This window comes from Chionomys nivalis, chromosome 2 (genome assembly GCF_950005125.1).
Source record: "Chionomys nivalis chromosome 2, mChiNiv1.1, whole genome shotgun sequence".
Taxonomy (NCBI): Eukaryota; Metazoa; Chordata; class Mammalia; order Rodentia; family Cricetidae; genus Chionomys; species Chionomys nivalis.
The window spans coordinates 54,736,159-54,750,054 of record NC_080087.1 but is presented as its reverse complement, the minus strand read 5'-3'; positions in this window follow the sequence as shown (position 1 = coordinate 54,750,054).

Below are 13,896 nucleotides of genomic sequence, written 5' to 3'. Positions count from 1 at the left end.
GCAGTTCATATAGGGCTCCCCTTGACTCATGGCCACTCCCTAGCTCTTGGGATTTTCAAGTGCAAGCCCACCAGAAACCACTCCCCTGCCATTAGGAACTCATGAGGGTCTCATGCGCAGAGCAGCTGCAAGCAAGGAAAACAAGTTGTTTACTCCAGCAGGCAAGGGGTCACAGAAAATTCAGGGTCTGAGGGTCTGCAGTCCCCAATATTATTTATAGGTAATCTGGAAAAGACTGGAAGAAACACATAACATTAAAACTAGATTGCTTCCAGTTTAAACAATTAACGAACAGTCCAAACCAGAGTCTTATTTGGACCAGCGTATTCCAAAAGAGCTTTCCTGGCCCTAAAGCTTTTATCATACCTTTATTTTCACACCTTAAATTCCAGGAAAACATCCCCTAATAACCTTTTTATTGACTCTGAACACTTCTGAGATTTGATCTTCATGTTATACCTTCATTCCAGAGACCAGAAAAGACTATTCTCAGATATCTAAATATGGGTTGGCCATTGTATTAGTATTCCAATCAAATGTGTTTTTTTTTCCATTTTAATGCTTTAAATGGATAGCACAGACATTAAGGAAAACCATAAAATGTGGATTGTTCTATCCCTCCTAGAGACAATCTGATTAACATTTTACTTCAATTATTTCTAGAAGGTTTTTTTTCTATGAATATATTACATAATGGAAATGGTGCCCTAGTTTTTTCGCTCTGCAATGTAGCAAAAGCTCCCCATGCCAATTAAAACTTTTCATATACATTGTCATAGTCACTGTTCTATTGCTGTGAAGAGACATCATGACCAAGGCAACTTTTATAAAAGAAAGCATTGAAACCCCCAGGATTGCTTACAGTTTTAAAGGATTAGTCCATGATCATTATGTCAGGGAGCTCAGTGGCAGGCAGTCAGGCATGGTGCTGGTAAAGTAGCTAAGAGCTATGTCCTAGTCCACAGTCTGCAGGCAGTGAGGCTCTGGGCTTGGCACGGGCTTTTAAACCCTCAAAGCCTAACCCCTGTGACACACTTCCTCTAGCAAAGCCACACCTGCTAATCTTTCTAATCCCCTAGCAGTTCTACTCCCTGGTGACCAAGCATTCGAATAAATGAACCTGTGGGGTCCATTTTTATTCAGACTACCAGTTATTTTAATGACTGCAGGGTACACTGTGATAAGGATCTAGGGTAGTCTACCTATTTTCTGGTGTTGGACAACAGACTTTCAAACTTTATAGTGTTATAAATAGCACACTGAGAAGTTTTTGGTTGGAAACCTTTGTCGATTTAGAATGAAATCCTTAATGTTTTAAGGATTTTACATTCTAGTTTATTATTTTTAAAAAGGGCACCAATTACTGACACTTGCCATAATCCTTATCCAGCTCCAGCAGAGAATTACATTAATATTTCTGCTACCCAGTTTGCTCTTCTTCCCCTATTTTTACTAAACTGTTAACTGACTCTTAGTTTCCTTTCAAAGATCATTTTCATAGGAAAGCCTTTTCATACTGTTTGATTATAATTCTTTTTAGTCATTTGTTGTGCAATTTATTTTTCTATAGCATGTGTCTCTAGTTGTAACAGCCTACTTATTTGTATATTGCTTGAGTAATTCTGCTTCTTCCATTAGACTAGAACACTGCAGTCATATGGATTAGAAGAGATTATAATGTATGTTATAAATGACTCATAGGATCCCATAAATATGACTTAAAGCTTGAGATTTCAAAGGCTGGGGGTTGTCTTTAATTAAACACTTGTTCTTGCAAAGGACCAGGGTTTAGATCTCAACACGCATATGGTAGCTCACAACCCTCTATAATTCTAGTTCCACGTTATCTGATACCCTCCTTTGCCCCTCAAGTGTCAGGCATACATGTGGCACACAAACAAATGCAGGCAAAATACAAACATAGATCTAAAAACAAACAAAAATATTTGAGATTAAAATATAGCCGTCAAAGATATTTTTGTTCTAAGCATTACTCTGTGGGTTGAAAAGACCAAAGGAAAAATTACTAACATAATTCCAATTTCATGAGGCTTAAAGTCTACAGAAGAGGTCAACTAACTTCCCATTAAGGAACAAATAGTTACTTTTTTAGGTTTATCAGGCCATATGGTCTCTCTGCCACAATCTCAAAAACCATTAATAGATAAAACATGAACAGGAGTGTGGATCAGTTCTAGTCAGACTTTTTTTTAGACAAAGGTTATGGGCTACATTTGATCCAGGGCTCATCATTTATTGATCTCTGTTCTAACAAATAAAAGAAGCTACTAAGATTATTTGTAGTGATTAAAGTCAAAGGGCAGGATGCTATGAAATCCCATCATAGAATTGCCTGATCTAGTCTGGAGAGAATAATAAAGGTTGCTTTGGGGAAAATGACTGTCTTAATTACTGTTCTATTGCTGTGAAGAGACACATGACCAAGGCAACTCTTATGAAAGAAAACAGTTAGTTGGGGGCTTGCTTACAGATTCAGAGGTTTAGTTCATTAGCATCATGGGCAGGGAGCATGGCGGCAAGCAAGGACATGGTCCTGAAGAAGTAGCTGAGAGTTCTGCATCCTGATTCGCAGATAGAGAAACAGGTTGGCATGGGCTCTTTTGAAATCTCAGATCCCACCCCAGTGACACACTTTTCCAACAATACTACACCCCCTAATTCCTTTACCCAGTGTAAGATAAAGCAAAGGAGAGGTGTCTTAGTTACTTTTTTTTTTTAATCACCGTGAAGAGATCCCATGACCAAGGCAACTTATAAGAAGTATTTAATAGAAGCTTACAGTTTCAGAGAATGAGTCTATGACCATCATGGCAGGGAGCATGGCAGCAGGCTGTCAGACATTGGAACAGCAGCTAAGAACTTAATCTGAACCATAAGTGTGTGTGTGTGTGTGTGTGTGTGTGTGTGTGTGTGTGTTTGCGACAGACAGAGATATAAAGCATACTAACTGGTAATGGCTTTGGCTTTTAAAACCTCAAAGCCCTCCTGTCTTAGGTAGGGTTTCTTCTATTGCTCTGAAAACACACTATGATCATGGTAACTCTTATAAGAAAAAGCATTTGATTGAAGTGGCAGCTCTTACAGTTTTAGAAGATAAGTCCATATCATGGTGGGACAAGGCAGTGTGCATGTAGGCATGGTGCTGGAAAAGTAGCTGAGAATTCTACATTTTTTTAGGCAACAGGACGTAAATTTAGACGCTGGGTGTGGCTTGAACATATCTGAACCTTGAAGTGATTCACTTCCTCTAACAAGGCCACACCCATTCCAACAAAACCACACCTCCTAGTAGTGCTACTCCCTTTGTGTATGTGTGTGGGGGGGTCATTTCCTTTCAAACAGACACACAGAGAATAACACATTTCCAACAAAGCCATACCTCCCAATCCTTCCTAAAAAGTTTCACCAGCTGGGGTTCAAATATTCAAATGTATGAGCCTGTGTGTGGGAGGGTTATTCTCATTCAAACCACTACATTCCATTCCGTGGGCCTCACAGGCTTCTAGGCATATCATAATGCAAAAGGCATTTAATCTAACTTCTAAAGTCCTCTTAGTCTTTCAGTCCCAACACTCTTTACAAAGTCCAGTCTCTTCTGAGACTCAAGGCAACTTTTAATTGTAATCCCCTATAAAATTAAAAATCATATTACTTCCAAAATAAAATGGCACATAATATACGTTACTATCCCAAAGGGGAGAATAATAAAATAGTGGTTCAAAGCAATACAGAACCCATCAGGGCAGACTTCAAATGCTATAGCTCTCTGTTGGATGTCTAAGGACTTAGATGGCTCCATCCTTCCAGATTTGCTAACTGCAACACACTTTTCTATCTTCAGCTGCTTCCACTTGGCAAATATACCATAGCTCTGGCATCTCCCACATTTTGGAGTCTCCAACCCAATCCAAGCTTTAGCTTCACACAGTGGCTTTTTTGGGCTCTAAGCAGGGAAATCCTGTCACATCTTGCCTCAGTGGCTCTCCTTAACTTCATAGAAAAGTCCGGAACCCCTTTACTCTCGTATCCTTCATGACTATAAAGCCAGAACCATGTGACTAGTGCTACCATGTTTTGCTTAAGCATTGATTTGCTGATGGCTTTTCTTTGTTGCTTGAGCTTTCCTTTTTCCTAGTTGCAGTGAGGACACCACTCTATTCCATTTTACAACAGGTCTTTCTTTAGATTTCTCATCTCTTGAACACGAGACTTGGCTCAAACATTAAATATCTCCTCAAACTGTTTTTTTTTGTGTTTACTTTTCCCTGCTTGCTGGTTTTCTTTGTAGATCTGAATAAACATGATCTCTAATAGCCACGTGACATAATCAATATTAGGTTGTCTTGGAATCTCCTCTGCCAATGAAATTATTCCAAAACTCTTCAATTTAGTCTCAGCCAGATTTTTAGAATAAGTGCCAAAAAGCAGCTACATTCTTAACCAAAATATCAAAAGAATGCTCTCTAGCCCAGTCACCACCATTGTTCTCCTCTGAAACCACTTGAGCTGGGCACCCATAGTCCACATTGCTGTCAGCGCTATCTTCAAAGTTTCTACTAGGATGGCCCTTTAAGTCCCACTTAAAGCATTGAACTTCTTTCTTGGTTGAAAGTGCCACATCTTCCACATTCCTCAAAAACACAAACAAACAAACAAACAAACAAAAAAAAACCAGCATGGTCAGATCTGTCACAGCAACAACCCCACTCCAGGTCCCAACTTATATCTTATTTCCTTTTCTATTGCTACAGAGACGCCATGACAGAGTCAATTTATAAAAAAAAAAAAAAAAAAAAAAAAAAAAAAAAAAAAAAAAACCATTTAATGGGGGCTAGCAGTTCTGAAGATTGAGTCTATGACTTTCATGGCAGGGAGCATGGCAGCAGGCAGGCATGGCACTGGTGAGTAGCTAAGAGCTTATACGTGATCCACAAGCATGAGGCAGAGGAAGAGAGAGAGCTAGCAGGGAATAGCCTTGAAACCACAAAGCCCATCTTCAGTGATGCTACTCCTCCAACAGAGCCACACCTAATCCTTCCAAAATAGTTCTACCAAATGGGGACTAAGCTTCTAAATATGTGCGCCTATTGGGGCCATTTTAATTCGACCAACCAAAGGAGGTGTTTTGAGCTGTTTGTCTGTGGTTTTTGGGGGTATGGGAGGGTTAAGGTAAGGCCACTCTTTGTAACCCTGGTAGGCCTAGAGCTTGACCAGGCTAACCTCCAACTCCTAGACATCTGTCTGCCTCAGCCTCTCAAGTCCTGGGATTAAAGACATGTGCTATCGCATCTACTGGGTTTTGATGACATATATTTGAAAGAACTGTTGCTCAGCTTCGTTTCCACAGTAATTTAAAAAAGGATTCAAGTGAAGTCTCAGTGACCCTTAGGCCCTAGCACAGGTCAATCTGTCCTCGATTCCCTTCCTCCAGGAAAACCTGACCTAGCTGCTGACATTTTCTCCCTAAACAATTTAAAGAGTAAGAATGAGCCCTTTCTACATCAATAAAATGTTAGAGTTGGCACATGAACGGAATTGTTTGTGCCTAAGGCTTAATAGATTCAGTAACACCAGCTCAACTGTTTATATTAAACATGCATTTTATTACTTAGTTCTAATCTTTTTGTGTTTCTACTTTAAATTTTTATTAATGCCCTTGTATTCCTAAAGTCCTGTGTTAGCTGCTGTGGGTGGTCCTAAAAAGAGCCATAAGACATAGTCCAGGCTCAAACAGTGTTGTTGACCCGTGGGAGTCATACTTGATGTTCCCTTTTTACTTCGCACAGTACCAAACATTTGGTTGTTGCTGCAGAAATCTTTTTCTCACTATCCTTTGCATTGCACCATTGGGTAAGTATTGCCCAGTCTAGCCACTTCTGTATGACTTGGACAAAACATGCAGCTGGCTGAGCCAGTCAATATGCTGAAGCCATTGTGCAGTGTGCAGTTTGTTGAAGGGAAAAGTCTTGGGTAAAGGCCAGCCTTGCCAGGAAATAGTGTGCTACTTTGTTCTTGAAGTTTATAAAGAACTCTTGTACACCTTTATTTTCACACCTAAAGTAAAAGAGTCTCACCAGATACTTTTCATGTCAAACTACAGCAATCAAGTTGTAATTCATTTTCCTAAATCAAGGCAAGGAAGAGCTCATATTTTAGTTGTCACCAGAATTAGCAGGCAACTTCATTCTCCAGTTCAGCCAAGAAAACCTAGCCTAAGAATTAAAACATGGACCACGATTCTTCTTGAGTCTGAAAAATCACTCATTCTTGCTAAGCTGCTACTTTGTTCTGCATTTTTGTGTGTGTTTTATACTGAAAGTTCATAGCACAAGAAGGATACCTCTTTTAGAATATTTGTTCCCCTAAATTAAGTATACCCAGTCTCTTCCAAGACTTAATTTATTAAAGGCTTTAGAATCTAGCCTACAGATTTTCTTCACCTTAATTCCTGCACTCATCCTGAACGAACTCACTATCCATGTAGTTAGCCTACATACTACTGTTGAGTGGGAAAGGTTATATCTTATAATTCCTTAGTCTACCATCTATACCTCAGACCCAGCATTCCTAAACATAGTGTTAGTTATAGATTCTCTATTATATACCCCAAGTAAACCCTAAACACCTAATTGAACGTGGCGCCTGTCTTCAGATTGCTGAGTGGACCTAGATATAAAAAAGGACTGCAGTGTAGATTGGCATTTTAACACTGCACATTGAGGATCACAGACTTCAGTTCAATTTCCCTTTATCCATGCTGATGAGAAGGGAACACTGTACCTTATAATATATTAGACTCAACAATCTCCAACTCATTCTTTAAATGCCAGCAAATTCTCTTTTGTATATCCAAAGTAATTAACAGAACATTTCAATTGTTACCTACCTTTTGACTTTCTGACTTAGCTTCTGTGTTTCCTTTCCTCTCTTACTTTATAGTTGGGGAGTCTAGTTTATCTGATAGGGTAAATTTTCTCGTACTTTTTAAATCAATATTTAATATTTGATTAGTTGAAAAGAACACATCTTCGATATTCTGGGATGAAATAATAACTGGAGAGTAATCTCTCCTAAGAATAGTGACCTACCTAAAGAGGCGTCTGTAAATCCCAGTACTCTAGACTCAGGTCTCTTGAGATATTTCTTTTTTACCTTTTCCACTTTCCTAAAAACTTGTGCTTCCCTTTTCATAGCATAGAAACAGTGCTAGTTGGGAGAGCATATGTGATGCTTGTGTTTATAAGTATAGATAGAGTGGCATAGTAGCTGACAGTTGATGCTCTGCAGCACAGTTTCTCTTTACATGTTCTGTAGCTTTGGTTAAGTTACTTTCTCTGCTTTATTTGCCTCGCCTGTATAAGGCACTTTATTGGGCTTTTAATTAAAATTTTTAATTAAACTTTGTAAGCTATTTTAGAATTTTCCAAAATATTTTCTGGAAAAAAGGTTAGTGACTATTTGATTCTTGTGCAACTTTATTGAGTGGTAGGTTAAAGACTAAAAACTTGTGTTGAAAGAGAAGAAAATTAGGAGATTTTGTGTTTTGTAAAGTATGACATTATCTTTAAAAAGTATTTTCTTAATCCATTATATTAGTTACTTTTCTGTTGCTGTAATAAAAGATTGTGATCAAGAGAAACTTAGGGAAAAGGGGGTTGTTTGGGCTTATAGTTCTAAAACTGGAGAGTCTGCCATTCCCAGTGTTCTCTCTCTGCCTCTTGCTTATGGATTTGAGGATAAGCTCTTAGCTGGTCCTGGTGCCATGCCTTTGATCTGCCATTAGGACTCTAACCCTCTGAAACTAGAATGTAAAATGAGGATCTGCTTTGTTGGGGTTTCTGTACTGCCAGTAAATCCCAAAGAAAATCACATAGAGGTCTACATAAGTTATAAACTGATTGGCCCATTAGCTCAGGCTTCTTATTAACTCTTATAACTTATATTAGCCCATTATTCTAGTATATGTTAGCCACATGGCTCAGTACCTTTGTTAGCGGGGCAGGTCACATCCTGCTTCTTCAGTGTCTGGACAGGACTGCAGAAAGAGCTTCCTTCTTCCCAGAATACTTCTGTTCTCATTGCCCTACCTCTACTTCCTGTCTGGTTGTCCTGCCTATACTTCCTGCCTGGCTACTGGCCAATCAGCATTTATTTAAAACATAATTGACAGAATACAGAATTGTCCCACACCACTAGAAGCCCAATTAAATGTTTTCTTTTGGAAGTTGCCTTAATCATAGTGTCATGTTCAAAAATAGAACAGAAACTAAGACACTCCATATAAACAAAGACATGAAAGTATAAATGGGACTAGCTGGGAAAAGAGCCCCCTTCCTGTAGTGGGAAGAATACACGAGAGGGTAATGGGTGGGGTGTTGATGATCAAAATACATCATATGCATGTGTTAAAAGGTTGTAATGAAAACCATTATGTATAATATGTGTTTAAAAAAGAATTAGTGTCAAGTCATACATATAAAAATATAGCTGGATGGCATCTTAACTAGACATTGAAAGTAAGGTAGAAGAGACATTACCACCATGGCCTCTGGGTTAGTTGTTATGCTCCTGATATCACTCCAATTCACTCCCCACATAATCTTCAGCCATCTCTGAGTTAAATGCCATTTTCTCCCTTGGCTGTTTAACATAGTGGTACTCTTTTATCTTTTTTTGAGTAACAAATTGCTTTTCTTTATATATGACTTGTTGGAATACTTTCTACTTTACTGATTAAAAAATGAAAAAGTAGTTTGATTGTAGGGAAAATATACCATTGTAAAGTAAAGGGGTGGGGAAGCTGTTAAGTGGAGTGCTTACTTAGTGTACATAAGCCCTGGGTTTGATTCCCCAACTCCAGGTAAACTGGGTGTAGTATTGCTCACCTGTGACCCCGGTACTTGGGAGGTGATAGCAGGAAGGCCAGAGTTCAGGTCATCTTTGACTGCATAGAAGTTTGAGGCTAGTCAGGGCTATATGAGACCTGATTTGTGAAGAAAAAAGAAAGAGGAGATATTGTAGAAATGGAATTTTTCAAAAAGAGGGGAAAAGTAAGTTATTCGTTAAAACTATAGACAGAAAACCTAGAAAAATTTTGTTAAAACCAGATGGTGGAAGATTTTAAACAGTGAATCAAGTTTAGAGTTGGTACTTGTATAGAGGAATCTGATGAGTTTGATCAAGAAATTACAGTTGACTTATTTTAACAATGTTATACAGGAAGGATTTAATGATAAAGAAGGAGGTAGAGGCAATAGGCTAGTAACAAAAAATGAGGACATTAAGATAAAGACTCTATTTCATCGTGTATTTGCTATATATATATACAAGGCACCGTACCAGTAGGTGCTGGGGATACAGTGGGACGCTGTCCCTGTCACGAAGGAGTTTTCTGTCTGGTGATAGATGGGGGCATCTGTAGGGCTCCTAGGTGAGTTCCTACATAAAATTTTGACAGTCCAGTTTTGAGTTTTGCCTGGTTACTAGGGAATTGGAACCTTATTTACAATGGCATATATTTCCGTAATCAAGCTACTTCCTGGGAAACTCCAGTAAGGTAGCAGCTGGCTGTCCCTGGCTCCTGATGGTGCAGCCTAAGCCAGAGCTGTTTGAAACAGATTGTTCTGGACTTTCTGCTATCACAAGTCTCGAAGAAATCTAAGTCTAAGCAATCACTTCCACTTTGACCAGGGCAAGAGCATTTCTGCTGATGGCTTAAGGATGTTGTGACTTATGCTAAGATGCAAGGCTGTGTGATTAGTCCAGAATACATACTTTAAAGAACATGACTAAGAGGCAAAACCAAGGGATCTAGGCATCCCTTTCTGGGGCTATATAAGCAGTCAGCTCAGGCTCACTTGGTAAGTTGCCTGAGACAACTCTACCATTCTGCCTCTCTTGGTGTTGCAACATCGGATCCAATAAAAGGCTTCTCTTAAGTGGTCTTTTCTTTTTATAGAGAGATCTTTCTGTTAGTGATGCTTGCTGAGCTGGTAAAGAGAGGGACGCAGTAGCAGAGACAGTAGAAGGGTGGTGATGGCAGAGGCAGCAGAACCCCAGTGGCAGTAACAGCTGAGCCGTCAGCAGGCCATGGTGTGAATGCAGCAGAAGCTGCAGCTCAACAATTCTGCAGTACCAGACAAAGAAAGAGGGCAGAGGAATGAGAGAGATGGCCAAAGAGGGCAGAGATCTGAGACTGACAAATGAGTGGAAGGCTGTAGGATGCTAGAGAAGAGAATCTACAGGCCAGGTTGCTAGAAAAGTTCTAGAGAACTCTCAAGTCTTCAAGACCAAGGGTCTCAGACTCTGGATGAGAGCTATAGCAAACACTAACTGTGCCAAGGGCTAAAGGTCTCATCACTTGTGACCTGCATGAGTACTGTAACATTAGAGGGTGCCACCTTGCTTTTCTGCTGCCGTGGCTGCTACCACTTACCAATGCCAAACACTGAGTGAAATGAAAATTGCCAGAGGCTAGAATTTGAAGGGCTCGCCTTGCCTTCCACAGTTGGTTTCTGGGTATAACCAAAAACTTTCAACCTGTGTGAAATATTTACATTTGGGTGGATGAGAAAGTCCCAGAGCTATAGAACTCATTATTTTCACTTTTTTTTTTTTTTTGGGTGGAAGTTGAAAGAGAATTGGTTGTTTGAAGCACAATTAATAAAAACTCAGAGAGAGAAATTGGGGTTCCACCTGAAGACACGAAAAGCAACACAGTCAAACACTGACTGTTACCTTGAAAATGGCGACCCTGCCTCCAGGAATCTCAGAATAAGACTGTGTCTAAGAGCTGTTTCCTCTTGTTTTATAATACTCTCTAGGGCTGGGATTAAAGTATGCACCACTGGGATTAAAGGCATGCACCTTCCAGTTTCTCTGGCAAGTAGTGTGGCTACTGGGATTAAAGGTGTGTGTTACCACTGCCTGGTCTATAAGGCTGGCCAGTGGGGTTGTTTTATGTTTCTGATCCTCAAGCAAGTTTTATTTGTTAAAATACAAGTGAAATGGCACTGCAGTTGTTGGCTGTACTTATGCATTTCTATAATCTCAGCAATGGGGGGAGAGGTAGGTTGCTGAACCTCCTTGGGTAGTAAGACCCTACCCAAGGAGAGAGATGGAGACTGGGGACAGGAAAGGAGAATTGATACAGATAACAGAAATAAGTAGCAGGACAATGAAAGCAAGAACTAATACTTCCCGTAGTGGTTGGGGGTACAGGAAAGTAAGTTGAAATAATGACATAATAAGGTTTTGATAGACTTTTTTAAAATAAAGGGTATGTGCTTTTGCTGTATAACAAACATTCTAAAACACAAAGCCCAAGACAATAATTACTATTATAGCTCGCCTGTCTGCAGATTGACTGCTTTCAACAGAGCTTGCTTGTATAGCTGAAAGCCCTCTGGGAGCTTTGCTCTAAACTAGGCTGTCCCACTTACCTATCACTCTTATCCTGGGACCAGGTGGCTTCCATGTTCTTCTCTTGGAAACAGAAAAGGCAGCTTAAGAAGACAAATACAAATGCATAGGCCTCTTGAGATCCAGACTCCAAAATAACATATTTGTACTTCTGATTCCTTCTGTAGACAGAGCAGTTTATGTGGCCCAGTCCATATTGAAGGGGTGGGAAATAGAATGTCTCTCTATAGAGGAATTGCAAAATGATACAACAAGAGATGCGGGTTCATAGGCGTGTGTTGAATATAGAATGAGGAAGAGAGGAACATAAGGAGAAAGATGAATGCCATAAGTGGTAAGGTTCAGTGTCCCCACAAAGGTCCATGTGTTAAATATTTATTCCCCAGGCATTCATTATTGGGAGGTGGTAGAACCTCGGAAACTAAGGCTTCGTCAGTGGACGATACTTAGAGGATTGGGTTCATGTTCTTGAAGGGAAATGGAGAGCCCTGTCCTTGTTTCCTAGCTCATGATGTCACTGTTTCTCGCATGAGATCCTGCCATGATATAGATTATACTCTCTTTACCAGAGACACAAAGCACTCCAGCCATTGGTCTTAGCCTGGAACTTCCGTAACAATGGGCAAAAAGAAACCTTGTGTCATTATAAGTAAATTGCTGTAGGCATTTCATTATAATGATGGAAAGCTGACTAATACAATAGAGAATTAACCTTTGAAAAGAAAAAAGACACTTCTGGGATTGGAAAGAAGGAATTTGATTGGATTTGCTTAGTAATAAATTAAAGTCCTAGATGTCTAGTTAAATTTGAGTTTGGATAAACAGTGAATGCTTGTGTGTGGGGTAGTGGTCTTGTTTTAAGATGTCAATTGTCCAAGCTAGGCTCAAATTCATAATCCTCCTGCCTTAGGCTCCTGTATGTATGTCTCCATGTTAGGTCTATTGTGAATATATTTTCTAGTATTAACTGTGCCTCATGAAATATGTGGTAGTTCTCAATTATCACTTTTAAATCATCCTAAGTGCCATTTAAGTACTTCTATAATGTGATGTTTGAGATCTAACATACTAAAATGTTTCTCATATGAAATATAGCGCTTAACTGGGCATCCTGTTTGTTATCTTCCAACTCTGCTCTGGATGGATTTTAAATAAACCCATCCTAAAGCAATTCCAAAAGGATAGGTCCATGTGGGGATGAGGTCTGGAAAAGTTTGGAAGAGCTGCTGCGGCTGCTCTGAAATAACAGCAGAATGTCGCTGGGCAGTTGTGAAGGCTCACTTCCCTCGGGTGGTCCACTTTGCCCTGGATAAACCAGAGGTAAAGTTTGCTGGGGAAAGTAGAAATGATTACTGTTACACAGACAAACTTTTTTTTTCCTTCAGCAGCTGAGGGAGAATATTCAGGCATCAAACTAACTAGAGCCTGGGCTATCAAGGAAAGCAGATGAAACCAAAAGATGAATCAGGAAGGATTGAGAGTTCTGTAGTCACAGTGGGCCAGAGAGATGGAAGTTCATACAGAAACTGAAGGAATAGTCTTGCATAATAATATGGTTAAAATTCATTTTTACATTAACTGAAGCTAAATTAAAAGCAAGAGCCCTAGAGACAAAACACCTGATTTTGAATTTGGTTTTGTTTATACAAATGTCCCTGTGCCTTAGCTTTTTATTCATAAAACAGAAATAATACTGCTTGCTTAATAAAACTGACTGGCTTATTAAGGAGTAAATAAAATAAACCATGTAAACCACTTAGAATATATCCAGCATGTAGTAAGTCCTCAAATGTTTGTAATTTTTTTATCATTTTAAATACCATTTAAGGGTATTAATAAATATGAGTGCCTTAGAGAATATTATTTTAAAGAATAAAAATGTCATGTCTACATTCACTGTATGTTTTCTTCCTCAGCTAGCAAATGATGTGTTTGTAAATACATCATAGTTCTCTACCTGTTGAAGCTCATACAACCTTAATCATTTAAGGTTGTTTTCTTTAGTGATAATACTAGGAAATAATTATACTCAAATCATATCTGTCTTATTTCCCTCTAGGTGAGCATGCTTTGGGATTTTCAGTTTGAGTAATTCCTGTGGGCTCTGCCACCCAGCAAGTTAAAGACAGAATTCCTCCCCAGGGGGTTGTGTTCTGGGAACATGAGCAGCTTGTTTTCATGAGCCGAGTCCCTTACTCTGGCCCCTGTTAGAAGCTGTGCTCTTAGTTCTGTTAACTTTTGTTTTTCTTTTATCATAACACAGTTTCTCAAGTTATTTGCACATTAAAATTTTTGAGAAGTAAATTTTTATGGGGGATATTTTGCTTTTATGAAAAAAATTAAACTATTCATCTGTATTTTCTCTGAAAATAAGCAGAAACATTAATTGATGTTATCTGGGAATAAGACAAAGAGTGACTTTGATTCTAATGTTTTAAAATACAACAATATTCT